Raw genomic sequence first — 15,106 nt, 5'->3', positions numbered from 1 at the left:
CTATTATCTCTCTCTAACTCTATGTATTTTGACTCTTTAAGGACTGTTAGAGGGCCAAGCAAAAGCTTTGGAATTGTTAGAATTCGGGGAAAGCTAACATTACCTTTTGCCAGGTACACAGAGGAGCTGACCCCTGTGGAAGCATTTCCCAGAGATGAACAGTGCTCCAGTGGTCATCTTCCCACTACTGTCAGTGCCAAAAAGCAAGACACGAAATACCAGAGGGAGAGCCCGGTAAAGAAGGTCACACAGCAATATCATAGACTCTCGACCCACCCCTTAAACATGCCAGTTCATAAAGCAGGAGTGACTGGTAAAGTCACAGCCTCTTACCTTGCACTCTGTGCTTGATGATCCCAGGCCGCACAGGAAAAGAAGATATATGAACATTTACATTTTTCCTCCGACTGGTTGAAGACAGCTGCACAAACCACTCTGGTAAAGGCATTTAAGTGCTGTTTGTCCTACATGCAAACAAGAGCTCTGACTTCTGTCATTGAAAGCTGAAAATAGCACCAATGAGTTGGACTGCAAACCTTGGGAAGAGCCTGTATGCAAAATGCAGACACAGGCAGAGCTGAAATGGCTGCTCCTTCCAATATATTCAATTGGTATAGTTATATAATTTACAGTAACCCTTTCCTGTCAGCACAATGCACCAGAAACCAAGGACCAGTCAACAAGACAAATTTCATCCTCTCAATGCTTGGACTGACCAGGTACCTATTTATGAAGGAAGGCAACATAGATAAAACACGGACTCCTCAGGGTTTTCCAACTGCATCCAGTTCTGGCTCCAGGGCAGCAAAGAGCAGCAGGGTAGAACCATTGTCTTACAGGGCTCATTGACCAAAGGACTATCGTGAACCGCGATGCTGTCAGTGTGGAGTTTGCATGCTCTTCCTGTGACCATGTAGATTACCACCGGATTGTCTAGTTTTCTCTCACACCCCAAAGATGTGCAAGCTGGTAGCTTAATTGCTCACTGTAAACTGTCCTTAGTGTGTAATACTCTGCTTCTACCCAGTACACACTATTTGTGACAGCATGACACTGGTATATATTTAACTACATATCATATATGCACTTTATGTCAACTTATACATCTATAGAGTATTTTTATCTGTTAATATTATTGTGTTAATATTATATTATCTGCCCCCCCTCCTCTCTTTCATCATTCCCCATTCCTGTCTCCCTCTCTCCCTCTCTCGCCTTATCTTCTTACCTGCCCATCACCTCCCTCTGGGTGCTCCTCTCCCTTCCCTTTCTTCCATGGCCTCTGTCCTCTCCTATCAGATCCCCCCTTCTCCAGCCCCTTATCTCTTTCACCAATCCAGTTCCCAGCTCTGAGTTCACTCCTCCCCCTCTCCCAGCTTCACCTATCACCTACCACCTCGTACTTCTTCCTCCCCTCCCCCACCTTCTTCCTCTGACTTCTCATCTTTTTTTCTCCAGGACTGACGTAGGGTCTCGGCCCGAGACATCCACTGTTCACTCTGTTCCAGAGATGCTGCCTGGCCTGCTGAGTTCCTCCAGCATTTTGTATGTATTTCTCAGATTTCCAGCATCTGCAGACTTTCTCTTGTTGTTATTTTAAATGCTCTTTGTAACATAGGTACTGTGTTTTGCACCTTGGTCCCAGAGGAACCAATCGACTTCATTTCGCTGTATACATATGTATGGTTGAATGACAATAACCTTGAACTTAAGTGAGTGATAGCATCTGAGAACATTGACGGTTGGTTGGTATAGACGCAATAAGTTGATGAAGGGCCTCAGCCTGAAACTTTGTTTATTCCTCTCCACAGATGCTGCCTGACCAGCTGAGTTCCTCCAGCATCTTGAAGCACAGTCCTAATATCAGCAAGAGTTCCTTATTGCTCTCCTGAATTGGTTCAACATTTTGGAATAGTCATGTGCTGTCCAGAGAGCTTAAATAGTGATCTAGAAGAGAAGTTCAAACCCCACCACCGCAGCTGTGGAGAGTTCACTTCTGTTAATTAAATTAATATTCCCCCTCACCGACCACCTAGCATCTTGAACTCCTTCTACTCTCACCACGTTCTTATACTGGTTTCTGCCCCCTTTCTTTCCAGTCCTGACGAAGGGCTTCGGACTGAAGCACCGGCTGTTTATTCCCCTCCTCAGATGCTGCCTGGTTTGCTGAGTTTCGCCACCATCTTGTGTGTATTGCTCTGGGTTTCCAGCATCGGCTGAATCTCTTGTCTTTATGAGTGGCTGTAGGGTCTGTAGTCATGCTCTGCGTCTCTCCATCTGTCTAGACTCCATGACGTCCTGCAAGTGGAAAAATGTGACTGCACTTAAGAAGATGCAGAGGAGATTTCAGAGCTCTTGTCCAGACTGGGACAAAAACAAAGCTGCTGGAGAGATTGTTTGAGGGGGGGGGATGTCGGCAGCATCTGTGGAGGGGAATGGACAGCTTTTGGTGAGGACCTTCATCTGAAGTAAAGAGGAAATAGCTGGTATAAAGACGTAAGGGGTGGTCTGGGCAACAGCTGGCGAGTGATAGGTGGATCCAAGTGAGGAGCCGTTGTTTGTGTCTTCTGATACTGAAATCACAATCATGACTGTGGGAGGACATTGGAGCACCATGAGGAAAGCCACTCACTCCACAGGGTGGGGGAGGGAGTACATTAAAACCCCTCACAGGGGATGTCAAGGTTGAACTCTGAACTCCAACACCCTGAGCCGCCAGCCCGACACTGCCAGGGCTCCCCGAGCTTCTGATGTGAATGGTCCATAAACAAAAGTCCAGGGCTCTGGAAAAATTGATGAGAGGAGGGAGCCCTTCCAAAACTGGGATAGAAGGTAGTTTGTTGGGATTGAATAGAAATAGGTGTAATCCATAACATGTGCGAGGGCACAGAGTGCCAAGAAACAGTCTCAGCCATGCTCCATGGCTGATGGAATGTCCCATTCCTCCTCAAGAAGCTTTAAATTAAGCTCAGCCAGTCATAACTCTCTTTACTGGGGTAGAAGGTTGTGTGTTCAAATCATACTGCAGACTAGGAAACTTCAGTGTAACGGAACGTCCCACAAAGCATTATTGGAGCAGCATCAAGCACTTAATGGGCCACACAACGAGTTATTAGGGAAAATGACAAAAAGTTTGGAGAATGACAGAAACATAGAAAATAGGTGCAGGAGTAGGCCATTCGGCCCTTCGAGTCTGCACCGCCATTCAGTACGATCATGGCTGATCAGCCAACTCAGAACCCTGTACCTGCCTTCTCTCCATACCCACTGATCCCTTTAGCCACAAGGGCCATATCTAACTCCCTCTTAAATATAGCCAATGAACTGGCCTCAACTGTTTCCTGTGGCAGAGAGTTCCACAGATTCACCACTCTCTGTGTGAAGAAGTTTTATGGAACCTCTAAAGGAAGAAATGAAAGATGAAGATCATAGAGTGTATAAACAGACCTTTTGGCCCACTAATCCCGTGCTGACCCACTGACCACCCATTTACAGTAACTGTACATTCACACAATTTTATTCTCTCCCTACATTCTATTCTTTGAGGATCTATCCCGGGACCAACAAATTGATGCAATCAGGAAGAAGGTATGCCAGTGACTATATTTCATTAGGAATTCGAGAAAATTTGGTGTGTCACCAAAGACTCTAGCAAATTTTGACAGAAGCACAATGGAGTACATTCTGACTGCTTGTATCACAGCCTGGTCTGAAGGCTCCAATGTGTGGGATCAAACAAAGCCACACAAGGTTAGAGACTCAGGCAGCTCTATCGTGGGACAAGCCTCTACACCACTGAGGACATCTTCAAAAGGCAGTGCCATAAGAAGGCGGTATCCATCATTAAGGACTCTCATCATCGGGGCATGTTCTCCTCTCATCATCATCATCAGGGAGCAGGTATAGGAGTATAGCAGGCTGAAGACTCAACTCAACATTTTAGAAACAGCTTCTTCAAAGGATTCAAAGTACAATTATTAGCTAAGAATGTAGGCAGTATACAGCCCTGAGGTTCATCTTCCCCAAAAGCAGCCACAGAACAAAGAAAACCATGAAACCCATTCTTCCCCACTTCGATCAGATTTCTGAACGCTCCATGAACTCATGAACACTAGCTCACTATTCCTCTTTTACACTATTTATTTTTTATAACTTAGAATTTTTTTTATGTCTTGCTGCCACAAAGACAACAAATTTCACAACCTACGTCAGTGATAATAAATGTGATTCTGATTTAATTCCCATCCCATCGCCACCACCACCCTCCCCCATCTACACACTAGGGGCAGTTTGCAACTCCCTATTAACCAGCCAGCCTTTGGAATGCGTTCACAGGATCCAGCCCAGGTTTAGGAAGCCCCAGAGGTTAAGAAAGCTGAAGGCACCTCTGCCAGTGTCAGCAGAATCTGATTTAGGACTGAGTGAGAGGCCAGAATTAAGGAGTGGAGATAAGGTAACAATATCTGCCTCGCTTTCTTTCCCAAGAGGACAACAGTGTAAGTTGGACAAATTTGGGTTGTTTTCTGTGGAACTTTGTAAGCTGAGGGAAGACACAATAGAAGTATATAAAATTATGAGGGGCATTGATAGGGTCAACAGTAACAGTCTTCCCCCACCAAGGGTAGTAATGTCAAATACAAGATGGAAGCATTTGAGATAAGACTGGGTAAGATTACAGGAGATAGGGCTCAAGGAATAAAAGGTTACGGGGTAAGTAATTTATTTTTTTTAACACAGAGAGCGGCAGGGGCCTGGAATGGCCTGCTAAGGGTTGTGATGGAAAAAGAGATGATAGCGGCATTTAGACACGCGAACTTGCAGAGAATGGGGAGATACGGATCATATGCTAGCAGGTAAGTTTAGTTTGGGCCAGCCAGTTGCGTAGTAGCATCAACACTGGACTTTAGGGCAGAAGGTTCTGAGTTATCCGGCCAGGTTCCAACCTGGACAGCAGCAGTATCTGCACGGTCGAAAGGCCTGGCAATCTACTTCCATAGCTTGCCACAAAAACCCCATGGACAACTACACTAACCATAGGGGAGCCATGAGTCAACAAAAGACTTTACGGCACTCAACAAGTTTAGTTCCACTTGTCATTGTGGCTGGCACAGAGGCTGTGGGCCGAAAGGCCTGTTGCTGCGCTGTTATTTGTTCCGTGTAATACCAGAGTTTATTGCATCCCTCAGAATTGTTTTTTTCTTAATTCAGAATTGCAGCATTTACATACAATAGCAGATCCAGTCTCTTCCTTGGCACTGACCCAACATTAGCTGAAGATGAAGTGCAATGCAAATCTATGCAAGTACAGAACAGAGCCAAGCTCAAGCAAACGGTGAGGGTAAATATTTAGCAAGATAGATAAATAAATCCCACTAGCAAGTCATCATTGCATCCATTGGTGGTGTTAGAATCTCAGAATAAACTTAGGGCAGCGTGCCAAGATAGCCAAGGATGCAGCGACAAAAGAGCAACTCAACCTATGAACAATGTGATAAATCAGATAAGGTGAACAACCACAGGGGTAGGGGAATACTAAACTGGAGGGGGTAGATTTAAAATGAGAGAGGAAAGATTTAAAAGGGACCTCAGAGGCAACTCTTACACATAGAGAATGGTGAGCATATGGAGCAAACTGCCAGAGATAGCAGTAAAAGGGCAGGCAATTGTGATACTTAAAAAATATTTGGACAAGTATATGAATAAGAAAGGCTGAGAGGGAGATGGGCCAGATGTAGGCCAGTGGGATGACTCAGTTAGGTCAGTATAGGCCAGTCAGGCCAAGGAGCCTGCTTTCCATGCTTCACAGCTCTATGATGGGGTGGCAGGGTAGCATCACGGTTATCACATCACTTTACTGCACCAGTGGTAAGATCAGGGCTCAATGCTATGCTGGTGTCAGAAGCATGGCGGCACTTGCAGGCTGCCCAGCACAAACCTCGCTGACTTGATTTGATGAAAACTGTATTTTTATGTATCTATGACAAATAAAACTATTTAATTTAATCAATCAATGACTCTAAATCTATTGACCACTCATTACCCTCTGTGGTATCCCCAGACGACCTGCACAGTGCAATTAATTTCTGACTGCAAAGTCTTTGAAAGGGCACAGGAAATCATTGCATCGTATCGAAGCAAACTTGAGCCACATACTGAGGCATCAGCACGGATGACAAAAAGATGTTGAAAAGGGTTTGATGGAATATCTTACAGGAAGAATGAGAGCTAGAGGAATGAAAATGATTAGTCAGAGAGTTTAGACCCATGACAGTGGAAGAGGGAATATTCCATAAGATCCATGTAGAGGAGATTGAATTTGACTACAGTCACTGTGGAATTCAGACTCAGCTAATGAAATAAACCTGGAATAAAAATCAAGTATCAGGAATAGTGATGGTGACATTCCAGGATGTCATAAAATCTCACAAGCTTCTGATTCAGAGGTGAGAATACTTCCTGCCAAGCCAGTGACTCCAGAGCGAAACCTGCTCAGCTACATACAGCCCAGCCTCCTACTTCAGTATGCAAGCTCGACACACCACACCACAGGCAACACAGCTACATCCTGAAATACAATGGGGATGCAGCATATTTTCTTTTTAGGATCTAAGACTTCGTAAATGATACAAATGGGAAAATGTTCAGCCAACATCCTGGCCAACGGCATAGTCTTGATTAAAAAAAACAGAATGCTGGAGAAACTCAGCTGGTCAGGCAGCATCTATGGAAGATAATAATCCCAGCCTCTGCAGAATCTCTTGTGTTTAGAAAAACATCAGACTGGTTACACACTTTAGTGGAGTTTGTGGGATCTGTATACAAAGCAGTTGCCAAAGTTCGGCTGGGTAACACCAAATAATCTTTAAAACAATTCACTGTGTGTGAATCACCTGCAGACATAGCTAAGGTAAATGAAAAAAACCAATGTCGTCATCACGATGGCTAACAGCAAACAGAATGAAAGAGTGAAAGAAACAAAAGCAGGAAATTCAGGGGACACCTAGCAGATCTGTCAGCATCTGGGCACAGAAACAGAGTTACTGGCACATCATCAGAATGGGAGAATGAACAGAGGAATAGGAGGTCAAAGTTGATCATGTGACACAACAAGCAAACTCCTGAAGCAACTCAGTGTGACAAGTAGTCAAGTTTACTGTGATATGCAAAAGTACATTGAAAAAGGCACGTAGCATTAGAGGCACAAAATTCAAAAGGAAAAACATAAACGCACACACAATGCTGGAGGAACTCAGCTGGTCAGGCAGCATCTATGGAAATGAATAAACAGTTGATGTTTTGGGCTGAGACCCTTCTTCAGGACTGGAAAGGAAGTCAGGATTTGCCAGAATAAAAGGGTGGGGGAGGGGAAGGAGGCTAGCTAGAAGGTGATAGGTGAAACCAGGTGGGTGGGAAAGGTGAAGAGTTGGAGAGGAAGGAATTTGAAGCGAGGAGAGTGGACCATGGGAGAAAGGGAAGGAGGAGAGGCACCAGGGGGAGGTGATAGGCAGGTGAGAAGGGATAAGAGACCAGAGTGGGGAACAGAAAAACAGGGAAGGAGGAGGGAAAAAAATTCACTGGAAGGAGAAATCGATCTTCACACCATCAGGTTGGAGGCTACCTAGATGGAAAATGAGCTGTTGCTCCACCACCCTAAGAATTGCCTCATCATGGCACAAGAGGCAGCCATGGACCAACATGTTAGAACATGATTGGGAATAGGAATTAAAATGGATGGCCAGCGGGAAACTCTGCTTTTGACGGAGCGGAGGTGCTTGACAAAGCAGTCCCCCAACTTACATTGGGGAAACCCAATGTAGAGGACACAGCATCAGGAGCACCAGTTAAAATGGACAGCCCTAATAGAATAGCGGGTGAAGTGTTGCCTCACCTGGAAGAACTGTTTGGGGACCTGAATGCAGGTGAGGGAAGAGGCGAATGGGCAGGTTTAGCACTTTGCCTGCTTGCAGGGAGAGAGATGTGCCGGGAGGGAGATTAGGATAGAGGGGCGAATCACAGAGAGAGCAATCCCTGTGGAAAGCTAAGAGTGGGGGAGGGGAAAGGTAGAATGTGACTGGTAGTGGGATTCCTTTGGAGATTGGCAGAAGTTGCGGAGAACCATGTGTTGGATGCAGGGGCTCATGGGGTAGTAAGTTAGGACAAGAGGAACTCGATCCCTGTTAAGGCAGCGGGAAGATAGTGTGAGCATGGATGTCTGGAAAATGGAGGACATGAAGGTGAGGGCAGCATCAATAGTGGAGAAAGGGAAACCCTTTTCTTTGAAGAATGAGGGCATCTCTGATGTCCTGAAAAGGAAAGCCTCATCCTGGGAACAGATGCGGCAGAGACAAAGGAATGGAGAAATTCGTATGGGAATATAAAATAGGTGGTATAATGGGTGGCAGGGTAACATTGCAGTTAGCATAGTGCTACTACAGCACCAGTGATCTAGGTTCAATTCCCACGGCCTTCTGGAAGGAATTTGTACGTTCTCCCTATGACTGTGTGGGTTTCCTCTAGCTGTTCTGGCTTTCTCCCATATTCCAAAGATGTATGGGTTCATAGGTTAATTGGTCACATGGGTGTAATTGGGCAACACAGGCTCATGGGGCTGGAAGGGCCTGGTATTGCGCTGTATCCCAAAACAAAAACAAAATATTAAAATAATGCACAGTGATGAAGACTATAGCCAGTTATAGACCAACTGGGAAAGTGGGCAAAGGAGTGACAGAGGATTGGAGGGTTGCAGATGTTATTCCCTTATTCAAGAAAGGGAGTAGAGATAGCCTAGAAAATTATAAACCAATGAGTCTTACTTCAATGGTTGGTGATGGAAAAAATCCTGGAAGGCAGGATTTATGAACATTTGGAGAGGCATAATATGATTAGGAATAGTCAGCATGGTTTGTAAGCCTGATTGAATTTTTTGAGGGTGTGACTAAACACATTGATGAAGGTAGAGCAGTAGGTGTAGTGTATATGGATTTCAGCAAGGCATTTGATAAGGTACCCCATGCAAGGCTTATTGAGAAAGTAAGGAAGCATGGGATCCAAGGGGACATTGCTTTGTGGATTCAGAATTGGCTTGCCCACAGAAGGCAAAAAAGAGTGGTTGTAGACAGGTCATATTCTGCATGGAAGGTCAGTGACCAGTGACCTGTTCTGGGACCCCTACTCTTTGTGATTTTTATAAATGACCTAGATGAGGAAGTGGAGGGATGGGTTAGTAAATTTGCTGATGACACAAAGGTTGGGGGTGTTGTGGATAGTGTGGAGGGCTGTCAGAGGTTACAACGGGACATTGATAGGATGCAAAACTGGGCTGAGAAGTGGCAGATGGAATTCAACCCAGATAAGTGTGAGGTGGTTCATTTTGGTAGGTCAAATATGATGGCAGATTATAGTATTAATGGTAAGACTCTTGGCAGTGCAGAGGATCAGAGGGATCTTGAGATCCGAGTCCATAGGACACTCAAAGCTACTATGCAGGTTGACTCTGTGGTTAAGAAGGCATATGGTGCATTGGCCTTCATCAATCATGGGATTGAGTTTAGGAGCCGAGAGGTAATGTTGCAGCTATATAGGACCCTGGTCAGACCCCACTTGGAGTACTGTGCTTAGTTCTGGTCACCTTACTACAGGAAGGATGTGGAAACCATAGAAAGGGTGCAGAGGGGATTTACAAGGATGTTTCCTGGATTGGGGAGCATGCTTCATGAGAATAGGTTGAGTGAACTCGGCCTTTTCTCCTTGGAGTGATGGAGAATGAGAAGTGACCTGATAGAGGTGTATAAGATGATGAGAAGCATTGATCGCGTGGATAGTCAGAGGCTTTTTTCCCCAGGGATGAAATGGCTAACGCAAGAGGGCACATTTTTAAGGTGTGTAACGCGCTGTAAGGTTTCACTGCTAATGTAATGGTTCCTCTGTAGCAGCAATGTTTGGGTTATAGCTGGAGATAACAGGACAATGGATGCATGTTAGCCAATCAGGATTTTGTTGCCCTGTCTTGTGATTCTGGAAGCAGTTGATTTCGCGGGCTTTTGCCGGAGGGAGAGAGAGAGATGAAGAGAGAAGACGTGAATGATAACCGAATTATAAAAACAATAAAAATTCATTGCCACATACAGCTGTGGAGGCCCGATCATTGACGGTATTTAAGGAGAAGATTGATTAGTCAGGGTATCAAGGGATATGGGGGAAAAGCCAGAAGTTGGAACTAGATGGGAGAATAGTTTAGCTCATGGTGGAGTGGTGGAGCAGACTCGATGGGCCGAATGGCCTACTTCTGCTCTTTTGTCTTGTGATCTTGTGAATGGAGAGAGTTGGTAGACCACCGGACGGGGTGGACTCAGCATGAGGGTCTGAAGGACAGCGACAATCGAAGGAGGATCGGCCAAGGGGAAACCGTGAGCTCCAACTTTGTGCACAGACAGTTTAATAAGATATGGGCCCTTTTTCTTTTATATTTTGTTTCGCTACTAACCATATAGTCAAAGTAAGAGTTATAAAGCTTAATCATTTAATCACATATTGTGTACTGTTTGCTATTTCGGGGTACTGATTTGTAACAGGGGACACATTGCGCAGCATCCACCCAAATGAGATTTCTTAAGTTTGGCCGGGCAGACGGTTATCACCCCCTATATTAGGCCGCTCGGCGAAGCGAGTGTTACAGGTGCTGGGGAGTAGGTACAGAGGAGATGTCAGGGGCAAGTTTTTCATGCAGAGAATGGTGAGTGCATGGAATGGGCTGCCGGCGATGGTGGTGGAAGCGGATACGACAGGGTCATTTAAAAGACTCCTGGATAGGTACATGGAGCTCAGAAAAATAAAGGGCTATGGGTAACTCTAGGTAATTTCTAAAGTAAGGACATGTTAGGCACAGCATTGTGGGCTGAAGGGCCTGTATTGTGCTGTAGATTTTCTATGTTTCTGTGTTTCTATCTTTTCTTAGATAAGGGGGCCAAAACTTTACAATACTCCAAGGGCAGGCTGATCAATGCTTTATTGAGCCTCAGCATTACATTCTTGCTTTTGTATTCTAATCCTCTTGAAATGAATGCTAACATTGCATTTGCTATCCTAACCACCGACTCAATCTGCAAGTTAACCTTTGGGGAACCTGCACGAGGATGGCCACAAAGCCATCAATTCCTCAATCTGACAAGATGGTGCCAGCTAACAACACGATGAACAGCGACGTCCTTCAGACAGTTCACAAAACTGCTTCTTTTACTTCTTCTTTCAAATATGATTCTACTACTCAGCTGCATGTAGTTGGAACCTGTTTTCCATTTGAGCTGATTGAGCGATCTAGCCCTTTGCTGCTCTGAGGGCGTTCAGTGAGATTTGGAAAGGAATGTGCAGCCTGGAGGCCAAGAAGCCGGAAGACGGCGTGACTCTATTTCTCGCCAATCACACGTCGAGCAGGATTGAAATCAACGAGGATGAGAGAGGATGGCAAGCGGCTGTTCAGCACTGTCTGCCTGCATTTGACTATTCTCTCTCTCCCTCTTGCTCACTGCTGCCAGAGTTATGGGTCTTGGCAAAATTTAATCAGCACAGTTTGTGGATTGTATTCATTTGGAGGACCGCAGTTCATGTTATTTATGTTTCTGGTGACTCCTTTTTATTGCTATTTTGATCTGGCTCTGTAGCCTGCAGTCAATGAATAACACGCTGAACTGAACTAAACTAAACTGAACATTCCTCAACTGTTTCAAGTCTCTGCGATTTGATGTTTAATATTCTGAGTGTTATACGCTTATTTTTTGCTGTTTGCATGACTTGATCTTTTTTTTTAGCATTGGGTGTTTTGTTGTTCTCCTTGAACGGGTTCCAAGGTGTTCCTGTGTTTCGTGGCTGACTGTGGGAAGACGAATCTTGGGTTATATACTGCATACATACTTCGATAATAAAAGTACTTTCAGTCTTTGAATCCAAATCATTGACGTAGAAAATGAAAAGAAGCAGTCCCAATACTAAACCCTGTGGAACACTACTAGTCACTGGCAGCCAACCAGAAAAGGCCTTCTTTATTCCCACTGTTTGCCTCCTGCCAGTCAGCCAATTTTCTATCCATGCTAGTATCGTTCCTGTAATACTATGGGCTCTTATCTTGTTGAGAAAGCTCTCGTCAAAGGCTTTCTGAAAATCCAAATAAACATCCACTGAGTCTCATTTGTCTATACTGCCTTTATTTCCTCAAAGAATTCCAACAGATTTGTCAGGTAAGATTTCCTCTGAAAGAAACTATGCTGACTTTGGCCTATTTTGTCATGTGCTGCCAAGTACACCAAAACCTCATCCTTAATAATAGACTCCAAATCTTCCAACCACTGAAGTCAGGCTATCTGGCCTATAATTTCCTTTCTTCTGGATCCCTTCCTTCTTAAAGAGCAGAGTGACATCTTCAATTTTCCAGTACTCCGAAACCATTCCAGAATCTAGTGATTCTTGAAAGATCATGACAAATGTCTTCACAATCTCTTCAGCTAGCTCTTTCAGAACCCTGGCATGTAGTCCATCTGGTCTAAGTGACTTATGTACCTTTAGACTTTTCAGCTTCCCAAGGTCCTTCTCCTTACTAATAGCAAAGACACTCACCTCTACCCCAACACTCTCACATTTCTGGCATTCTGCTAGTGTCCTCCACAGTGAAGACTGACGCAAAACACTTAAGTATTCAGTTTGTCCACCACTTTTTTGTCCCCATTACTACCTCTTCAGCTTCATTTTCCAGTGGTCTGATATCCACTCTCATCTTTCTTTTACTCCTTATATATCTGAAAAACTTTCTGTATCCTCTTTTATTATATTGACTGGCCAGCTTTCATATTTTATCTTTTTCTTCTTTATGTTTTTCTTTGTTGCCTTCTGTTGGTTTTTAAAATCTTTCCAATCCTCTACCTTTCCACTAATTTTTGCAATACTATATGCCCTCTCTTTTGCTTTTATGCTGTCCTTGATTTCACTTGTGAGCCATACTTGCCTCACCCTTCCTTCAGAATACCTCATCTTTGCAATGTATCTATCCTGTGCATCCAAATTGTCCCCTGAAACTCCAGCCATTGCTGATCTGCTGTCATCCCTGCTAGTGTCCCTGTCCAATAAACTTTGACCAGCTCTTCTCTCATGCCTCTTTAGTTCCCTTTACTCCACTGTAGTAATGATACATCTGACTTTAGCTTCTCCTTCTCAAACTGCAGAGTGAATTCTATCATATTATGATCACTGCCTCCTAAGGGTTCCTTTACTTTAAGCTCCCTAATACATCTGGGTCATTACATAACACCCAATCAAGAAGTGTCGTTTCCCTAGTAGACTCAACCAACACAGGCAATTTGGATCAACTGGTCTCCTTCCCAGTGTTGCCCTGTACAATCTAGCTCTTTGCCTTGTTAATATGCTTCAGTTTCTTTCATACAAGCCAAAATAAGTTAAACTTTTTAACAAAAACTTATGCAACTTTCCTCATTAATATTTGATGAATGCTGAATGCACGAGAAGAAATGAACTGAATTCTTAATTGAAAATAGGTCGCAAACTGGGCCACGCCAGATTGATTCACAAGTGCCTGGACTTGGGCCAGATCTCGTCACTTTCAGGTCAGAAGCAATTGTCTCTTGAAGGAAATTTGGATGTTGATACAGTGGAAAATAAAACAGAATTCTGCTGCCTCAGTGAGTACTTGGTAACAGCTAATCCCATCATTATCAGGGCTGCACTGTAACCACAGAGAGTCTTTTATTCAAACTGTTGAATCCAATACTGGACTGGACGCTCACAGCAAGGAGCAGCTGTGTGGAAAGAAGTATATGGATGAATGTTGTATCCACACTTCCCTTTCAGCTTTGTGCAGAAGTTAATAATGAAATGCTCAGAAGTTTAAAAAGAGACTTTGGGTTAAACATACAGCTCAGTTCAAGTAGCACACAGAGGAAATTTTCCTCCTGTGGTGGTTCAGCTGTTAAATTACTAGACTCATACCCCAGAGATCTGGAGTAACAGGTCAAATCTTATCACAATGACCTTCCAATTTAAATTTATTTAATAATTTACTAAAACCGCAAGTAGTCTGTGTAATGATACTCCCAGAAACTTTTGCACTCTCATTTAAAAAAAAAACAGCCAGCTCTCTCACATCCTTCAGGAGAAGATATGCCTAGTCTGTCCTATATGTGACTTCAAAACTACAACATGTGGTTGATTCTTAAGTCTAAAACTGTTACAGTATGCATCAACTGGAGTTTCGACACCCCGATTCTCCGGAGTATGGATAGTTGGCGCTGACGCTTTAAAGATTCTAACCTGCTCCACTAATTGGCAGCCATGTTTTGGCACCAAGATTTGGATATTTAAAGAACACCTGGACTCAGGGTCGGTGCTCAATTATCAACTCAACTCTGGTTCAGTCGGTGGTCATGTTTAGGATTTCTGTCTCACTGGATTTCATGTCTAGTCTCATCAGGTTCGCATCTAGTATCTGTTCTCATCTCAGTCTCAAAATCATATCTCGATTCTAGTCTCGGGCACTCCAGCACTTGGGTCCAAACCATTCTCCCCATCACATTAGACAGCACATGATAGGCTCAGACAGAAAATTAAGCCCATGGAATCTAATAATGTAGCAGAATGAATGGCAAATTAGGTGAAAAGAAAACACAAATACCCATGAGTGGTTACTTCAATTGGAGGAAGAAATAAAAAATCAGAACCTGGGATCACTTCTACTTAAATTTTGGAATAAGTAACCCAACACCATCTTTGTAAATAATACCAAACTTGGAGGAGTAACTAACCCATGGAAAACCTGCACCTCAATACAAGAAGACAAGGAGACCATAGGTTTAAGGAGAGTGGGAAAATCTTTGATGGGAACTTGAAGGGCAACTTTTTATGGGAAAGTTGGTATCTATGTGGAATGAGCTGATGGAAGAAGTGGTTGAGACAGGTTTAGAAGCTTATGGATGAAATATTGGCAAATGGGATTAGCTTGGATGGTGCATCTTGATTGGCATGGTCCAGATGAGTTGAAGGGCCTGTATCCATGTTGTATAATTCTGTGACTCTACGACTTATTGGACTATTAGATTGGACAAGTGAG

Source organism: Mobula hypostoma, chromosome 18, assembly GCF_963921235.1.
Source record: "Mobula hypostoma chromosome 18, sMobHyp1.1, whole genome shotgun sequence".
Taxonomy (NCBI): domain Eukaryota; kingdom Metazoa; phylum Chordata; class Chondrichthyes; order Myliobatiformes; family Myliobatidae; genus Mobula; species Mobula hypostoma.
This window is presented reverse-complemented; position numbering follows the sequence as displayed.